This window comes from Pinus tabuliformis, chromosome 6 (genome assembly GCF_031772625.1).
Source record: "Pinus tabuliformis cultivar Carrire ecotype Pingquan chromosome 6, CPIR1, whole genome shotgun sequence".
Lineage (NCBI taxonomy): Eukaryota > Viridiplantae > Streptophyta > Pinopsida > Pinales > Pinaceae > Pinus > Pinus tabuliformis.
The window spans coordinates 594081201-594088925 of NC_142292.1; positions in this window are offsets into that span (position 1 = coordinate 594081201).

Below are 7725 nucleotides of genomic sequence, written 5' to 3' on the forward strand. Positions count from 1 at the left end.
TTTGTATGGGTTCAAGGTCAGTGTCTTGGTTTAGTGAGAAACAAAGTTCAATTGCATTATCTACAGCGGAAGCAGAATATGTGGCTGCTACATCTTGCTGCACACAACTACTCTGGATGATGCAAACCTTGCAAGACGTTCAGATCACATGTACTCCAACCATCTCCATTCTATGTGATAATACAAGTGCCATCAATATTTCGAAGAATCTAGTCATGCACTCCAAGACCAAGAACATACCCACCAAATATCATTTTCTACGTGTACAAGTGCTTAAACAAAAGGTCAAATTGGAGTATGTTCCCTCCAAAGAACAGGTTGCTGATATATTCACCAAACCACTGCCCAGAGAGACATTTGAATATCTCAGACAAAAGTTGGGAGTAGTTGCTGCATCATCCTGCTGTTAAATCCTATCTTCTTCAAAGTAAGGTGGTTATACGGGAGTTGCATGAAATGTAGTCATGTATATACGCTGGTTTCTGTGGGTACAGTCGTGTATATGATGGTTTGAGAAAAAAACAGTGGACCAGACTCAGGAGAAAGGAGTTTGATATGGTTCAGTGAATTATATGCTCTGCTTGATGATGGTCACAATCTGTTGATGGTTCAGGGGGAGCATATGCTTCTAATAATGCATTGTTGGCATTATCTTAGAAGATATCACTGCAGATTTTTGTTTCAGGTGGAACAGGATCAAGGGGAGAACATGGTTGCTGATCTAGATGTTGATTGACAAATGCTACTGATGATAGTTGTTGATGACTATCATGGTCTTGTTTAAGATATTTGGTGTCTGTTACATAAGTCGTGTACATATTTTAATGTAAAGGTCATGAAAATACCTATTTTGTAACCCCACTATGCATTGGATGGATGATGTAATATTTGCATTTTGACATGTATAAACAATTGTATATCCCCACTTGGTTGGGTAGATGAGTCAAAAGTGGTATATCCCCATTTGATTGGTAGATGGATGTATGTATGAGTCTTTAGCGATAGGAAGGTCATTGGTGATGTACGTATAGAGTCATATTATCTTTTTGCAGACCTTGCTTGTGCTCAGGGGGAACATGGACTTGATCGTAGGAGCTCAATCAACACTTCAGCATATCAGAGAATTCAGCAGGTACTCAGGGGAGCATGACCCTTTGCCCTTGATGACAAAGGGGGAGAGTGACTTGGTGTTGCCATCAAGTCCAAAGGGGGAGATTTTTGGCATTATGACACAGGTGTTGTCCTTGATGGCAACTCACTTAGATGATAGATCACAATGCAGCAGGTTACTAGCACAGAGTTACAGATCGGACTTCAAAGAATGAAGAAATAGAGGTATACGCAGGTTCCCCATTGACCAAGCTGTGTATACATGCGGGTTAATAGACCAAAAGGAGCGTATAACGTACACACACACTTTCACAGAAGAAAGGCATGTACATGTTGGAAAACTAAGTTTTGGTCTGTGGTATTTGGTCCATGGTATTTTGATCCATGGTATTGGTCCAACGTATCTAGTCCAAAGTATTGACCCCAGGTATTTTGTCCAAGGTATTGGTCCTAAGTGGTTTTGGTCCATCGTATTGAGAAAGGCCTAAGACTATAAAAGGAGGAGAAGATCATTACACAAAGTCACTCAAGTATTCAATATCTAATGAAGGGTGAGATCTAGTATGCAGGTTATTGGGTTATGGTGCATTGCTGGATCTGAACCAAGGATGAACCTTAGTGCTTGATGAACGATAAGATCTAATGATGTATCATGATCTTAAGGCTTAAAGAGAATTATATTTATCTGGTTTGATCATTTATCTAAATAACTGGCGCATGTTGTAGTCTGTAAATTTGATGATCTGGGTATAACTGAAGTCTGGAATTGTTGTAATATTTAAATCATCATTTACAGATGTACGCAGGTTCACATTAGAAAAGGCGCATACACACACAGGTTCTACATATCGAAACATTGTATACATCATAAATTTGATTTGCAGATTTGTACGCAAGTTCGCTTTGAGGAAAGCACGTATGCATGCAAGTTCGACACATGGAAGTAGCATATAGCTTATAAAATATGTTTTAGTTGCTTCTGTTTGCTGTTGCAGTGTTCTGGGTTATTACTTGGGTTCTAGTTATTATATTCTGGTAACAACATTCTGAATGATCAGAGTGATTGATTGATTTAGTTGTGCTTGGTTGAAAAGGAGATTGGTTGATGCAGATATATTTGATGATTGAATGATGTTGTTGATGGATCCAGTCTGAAAATTAATGAAATGTGGTCCCTGGAAGAAAAGAGAAGGTTGTAGCCTTCTGTAGGATGGCACCTATGTACTAGTAAACATATCAGCTAGTAAAAGAGCTAGGGGGTTGTAGCTCTCTTCTAGTAGAAGCTGGAGAATGAGAGAAGGTTGTAGCCTTCTGTAGGTAGAAGCCTGCGTACTGGTATAAGACTTCGCCAGTACAAAAATTGTAAACAGAATTCTCTTATTATTAAAAGAAGACAGACAATTGCAGTAGGTGGTTTTCACCCACATTGGGTTTCCACCTTATACCTTGGTGTTCATGTGTGTTTCTTATGTGCGATGATCTGTTCTATTTTTACTGCACCTGGTTACTATTTATATGATTTTGATACACTGATTAATGATCAATATATGAAGAATTAATTAAATCATAAGTTTTCTAGATATATGCTAGTTGCACTAAACACAGTTGCGTGTACACGCGAGTTCCCTTAACTAAAGTAGCATATATGAATCTAATTATGGAAATGAAAAATTATTAGTTTGATAATGCTGATTCACCCCCCCTCTCAGTATTATTTCCAACAATTGGTATCAGAGCCGGTCCTTCAGAAGAAGCTTGATCGCTTGAACGAAGATCCATCATCATGAGTAATCAAGAAAGTGGGGGATCCATCAGACCGCAAATATTTGATGGGAGAAACATTGTTTATTGGAAGGTAAGGACCACAGCCTATCTTCAATCTCTTGGAACAGATGTCTAGGAAATTATGGAAGGAGGATATACATTTCCATCAGCAATTCCTACAGATGCAGTAGGTAAAAAGCAATATGAAACCAATGCCAAGTCTGTTAATAGATTATTGGGAAGTCTGTCACAATCAGAGTTTGTCAAAGTTATGCAACATTATTTCCAACATATATAAAGTGTGACATTCTCCCTGCGTATCAAATCTGGTCCAAGTAAGGAAGTAGTCTGGGGAAATCCCCTTATGTGTGGACTTTTGCAACATGAATCATGCCTCGTGTTAGCACTCCATAATTTTCCTAGGCTGAGGAAGAAAACTACAAAGGTAACCACAAACCACTTTTAAAGTTGGGATCTAACCCTTCCAAGTTTAGAGAGGGTTGTCTCTGTATGAATTAATCTTTTTCTTTCAAGATTTTAGGCTAGATACCTAAGTTCAAGGTGGGCTTTTTCAAAATTTTGGTTGAAAAATGAAAGAAAAGTCCATTGGGAACGGAGTCATGAACTTTTGGGTAATCAATTGCAAAGTGACAGAGTGGCTGTAACAGGGTAGGGTAGGAAAACTCTTGGATCTTAAGATATTTATGGTGTGGTTGAGATTAAAAAGTAAATGATCAATTAAATATAAAGCATATTTAAATGAATTTTATATTTAATGTGATGAGGAAAACATTAAGACTATTTAAAACAAGCCAGAGAAAAGTAAACTTAGGTAAATTCAACTCTTAATCTTCTTGCAACAATCAAGAGGGAAATCCCAATAGAAACTAAGAAAAATAACAATTTAACATGAGAAAACACATCACCATTTGTTTGAAACAAGAATCCTGGAACAAAACAACCTCTGTATTTCTAGGAATTGATTACTTTGAGTACAATGCGCAACCTCCATCAAGGTAGAGCTCTTTCCTTCATACATAATCCAACCCTTACTAAGTCTTGTAACAAAATATTTATAGACTTTCTATTGAATCAACTTCGGATTCCAAAAAGGAATTGATTACAAAATAATATCTAATAAAATTATAGATATTTCTAAAACATAACTAAATAATAGGAATTATGGACAAATTCAGATTTTCTCTTGAATATTTGAAGAAAATTTGTTACTGACTGTAGCTATTTTCTAGCTCCTTTGTTTGTCCTGTTGTCAAAATTGTAGGTTTTCTGTTTGTGCTCATTTGACCAACTCTAGTAATTGGTCCCATCACTCCTCACTTGGGATAGAAATTTTTACCATGTTTCTGAATCTTTCATCTACCTCTGTGTAGGTATGGAAAGTTGGCTTGTTCAGAAACAAATGATGAATTTCATGCTAAATGTTGAGATTAGATTGTAGGCCTTCAAAGAAATATTCTCCACTGATAGTTCATTTTTCCTTTGCAAATTTAGATGCATCTGTAGCTATTTTTCATAATTGGTCCTGTTAATTTTCTAATGTAATGAATGGTCTTATTGTTTGAGGAAACGTGAAAATCATCCATGTTAAGCATTTGTCTCATGTATTTGAGAGAAAAAATTCTCACTGGCACGAACTTTGGTAATATATAGGGAGGAGGTTCACACCCATAGATTCTAATCTTTGTACAATTATTGTATAAATACCAATCTCCATCTTTGGCATGTTGAGTGAGATGAACGACCTTTTTGATCCCTAGTGAAATCCTTAGTCTAGCATCACTGCTGAGTAGACACAAGGATGTATGTAGAAACTCATCAACAAAATCGGTGAATGACTAATCCTCTCAGTTTCTTCTAACTAAAGAATTCTAGCGAATTACTGATAATATGTTACCCTGATCATCCATTTTCTATAATTGGATCTTGAACACATCTTCCTTTTAAAATAACATCAGGTATACTAAAATTGATTGTGTTTGACCACATCTTCAACATAAACTTCATAAAATGTTCATGAAGGATATATGATAAAAATTGGTTGTAATTGAATAAAATTGAAGGCTTCTATCCAACTGTGAAAGTTGGTAGAAATCCTAAGACAAACTCATCTACCCACTGGTCTGAATGATAACCTAATAGGTAGGTAACCATAAATATTACCTACCATGACATTTCAGGAAAAATGGAGGGAGAGTAAGGGGGGTTTATTCTGGGTAATTCAGAGTTTTCAAGCAGGAAATAGTCAAATATATGGGCTCTTTGGGCAAAAGTAAGTTTATGGTATATCTCTATAAGAGAATCAGCTAAAAAAGGATGTAGATAGGCTTGACTTGAAGGGCTTGATAGATACTCTCGGGGGTTATTGAGAATAAAACTTGGTTATTTTAGACCACAACTGCATTATGGTTGAGAAGGTATCTCATATGATGCCAGGTGACACATTCAGGGAAGAAATGGGTTTGGGGAAAAAAATTGTGGCAAGAGGGATTCCAAAATGCCCAGATTATCACTGTTATCTAAAAAGTTTTGTTTTTCCTAATTTCTCAGCTCATACAAGTCAAATCCACACTAAGTCTCAAATATTTTGTACTGTGTATCAATTAATGGGGACCTATCTAGATCAGCCACAGGAGGGAACATCAGGCCTTCAACATCTTTATTCCCCTTTCCCTTATGCGATGAAATTTTCAATTTCAAAGGAACTGTTTGGTCAATTTAGTGTCCTAAATTGCTCTACATCAATTATCAATCTGGGTATTGTAAACTGATGTAGTGTAGCGCACTGTTTGTGCTAGATAGCCCTTCTCACTTTTTTGTTTTTGTGTTTTATGTTGTTTTGGGGGCTCTTTGTCTTTAGTTCCTAATGATTTACAATGTAAATATCAAAAACTTAAATTTAATTTTTGTAAAGACTGCTCAAAATCCAAAAATGAAAACAGAGCTTAAGAAAGACTTGGAAGCAAAGCTTAAGCAACAAATGAAAACAAAGTTTCTATTCTTGTTTCACCATTATTTCCAAATAATGAATTAAAATTGAAAGTGAAATTTGCAATTGATGTCTAACTAATTACAAAAATAAAACTAAATGAAATACTTAGTTACTCTGCCTCTCAATTTTGGGAGAAAGTCTCCTTGGGATGACATTTGAGGAATTCTGTACTTCATTAATCTAAGAGAAAATGAATACATAGATGCAGCAATAACGCATTGCATAAATGAAATGTTCAACCACTTAGTTAAGGATGAATTATCAACTTGAAGGTTTTTTTATAAACATTGATTAACACCATGAGTCAGTAAACTACAAATAAAATGGCAAAGGCAATAAATGGCATTGATCAGTCTAATTGAGAATTTAGTCTAGCAAAACAGTGAATGAAGTAAACTAGATTACATTTCTGAGTTTCATCTTCTAAACTGCTGATAAACTAAAAGAGATCAAGAAAATGGAAGCTACTCTAAATTATGAACACTGTTAATAAGAAAATGATGGAAACCTCATTATAAACATTGTTAGTAAGAAAATGATTGTAAACACTGTGAAAGAAAATTATGAATTTATGGTTAACAAGAAGAAGAAAAATAAAATGAAATGAAACCTTATTTAGTGTAGGGGCCCTCTGCAACTGATTAGGCTATGCTTGCTCAATCAACCCCAAGAATACTCCTTCAGATTTCCATAAAACATGTGGTCTTCATATTAAAAACAGGGACACAAAATGCCGAGGAATTACAGAGTTTACAACTTCGATTTCACAATAAAACTATCACTATCACTACTAACTTGTTTAGTCCTTTACACAGGTATTTATAAGGAAAACCATATAACTATTTGTGGAGAAAAACATGCTACAGTAAAAAACGTAGAAGATAGATATGCGGAATTTCATCCTCGGCTGCTAGAGACATAAATCCAAGACATGGTGGCTATTGGAGTCCATAGGTACAGGTAGTTGTTCCGGATAACACTTCCCATCACTGTGAAATGTCTTAATTAACCATGAAACAGAGTCCTGTTACCTTCGGTCTCTACATTTGACTTATCCATTTACCGTAGTCTTATGCCATCTTCTTTGTCAACCTGGGCTAAGTGAATAGGACAGAGTCCATCTCATGATGATTTCCAAGCTGCCCATGTAGCTAGTTTCTCCTTCTAACACCTGGAACCTATTAGATCATGAAGGTAGCTACAGAACATCTGATTAGCTGTAGAATAGGCTACGTGCCATAGCTAATATACAAAAATTTATTCAAACAGAAAAACATAAAAGCATAAAATGTAAATCATTAAATGTCCACCTCAAGACAATATATACCGGTCATTAGTGATGAGAATGCATCTTTCTTATGGAAAAACAAAGAAAAGGAATGAGAAGTGTTGCTAGGGAAATATTAATTTTAAGGCTCAACTTACCCCCACTGCAAATTCATTGGATGTGCCCATGCAATTTTCAAAAATGTGAACTTATTTCTCTTATTGCATCTGTTCTGATACTTCTGCCAGCACATCCAAATTCCTTTTCTTATTTCTATTTGCACTGACTGCCATCCTGGGCTTCTTCATAAGACATATGTATTTGAGGTTGATTAGTGTTCTACTCAACTTCCTATTTTTCCTCTTCAGCTTCCTAATTTTCTTGTACCATAATCCCAGGTGTAGCATTTTGTTGTCATGAATGGATCTATCTAGCTTGTTCTGTTCCCTCAAGGTTTCATTTTCTTTTTGAATGTTCCTATTCAAAATCTCTAACTCTAAGATTTCTTGTTTGAGAGAGCTAGTTAGAGGTTCTTATGGATTGACAGGCTACTCTAGATTGATCGAGGATCCTG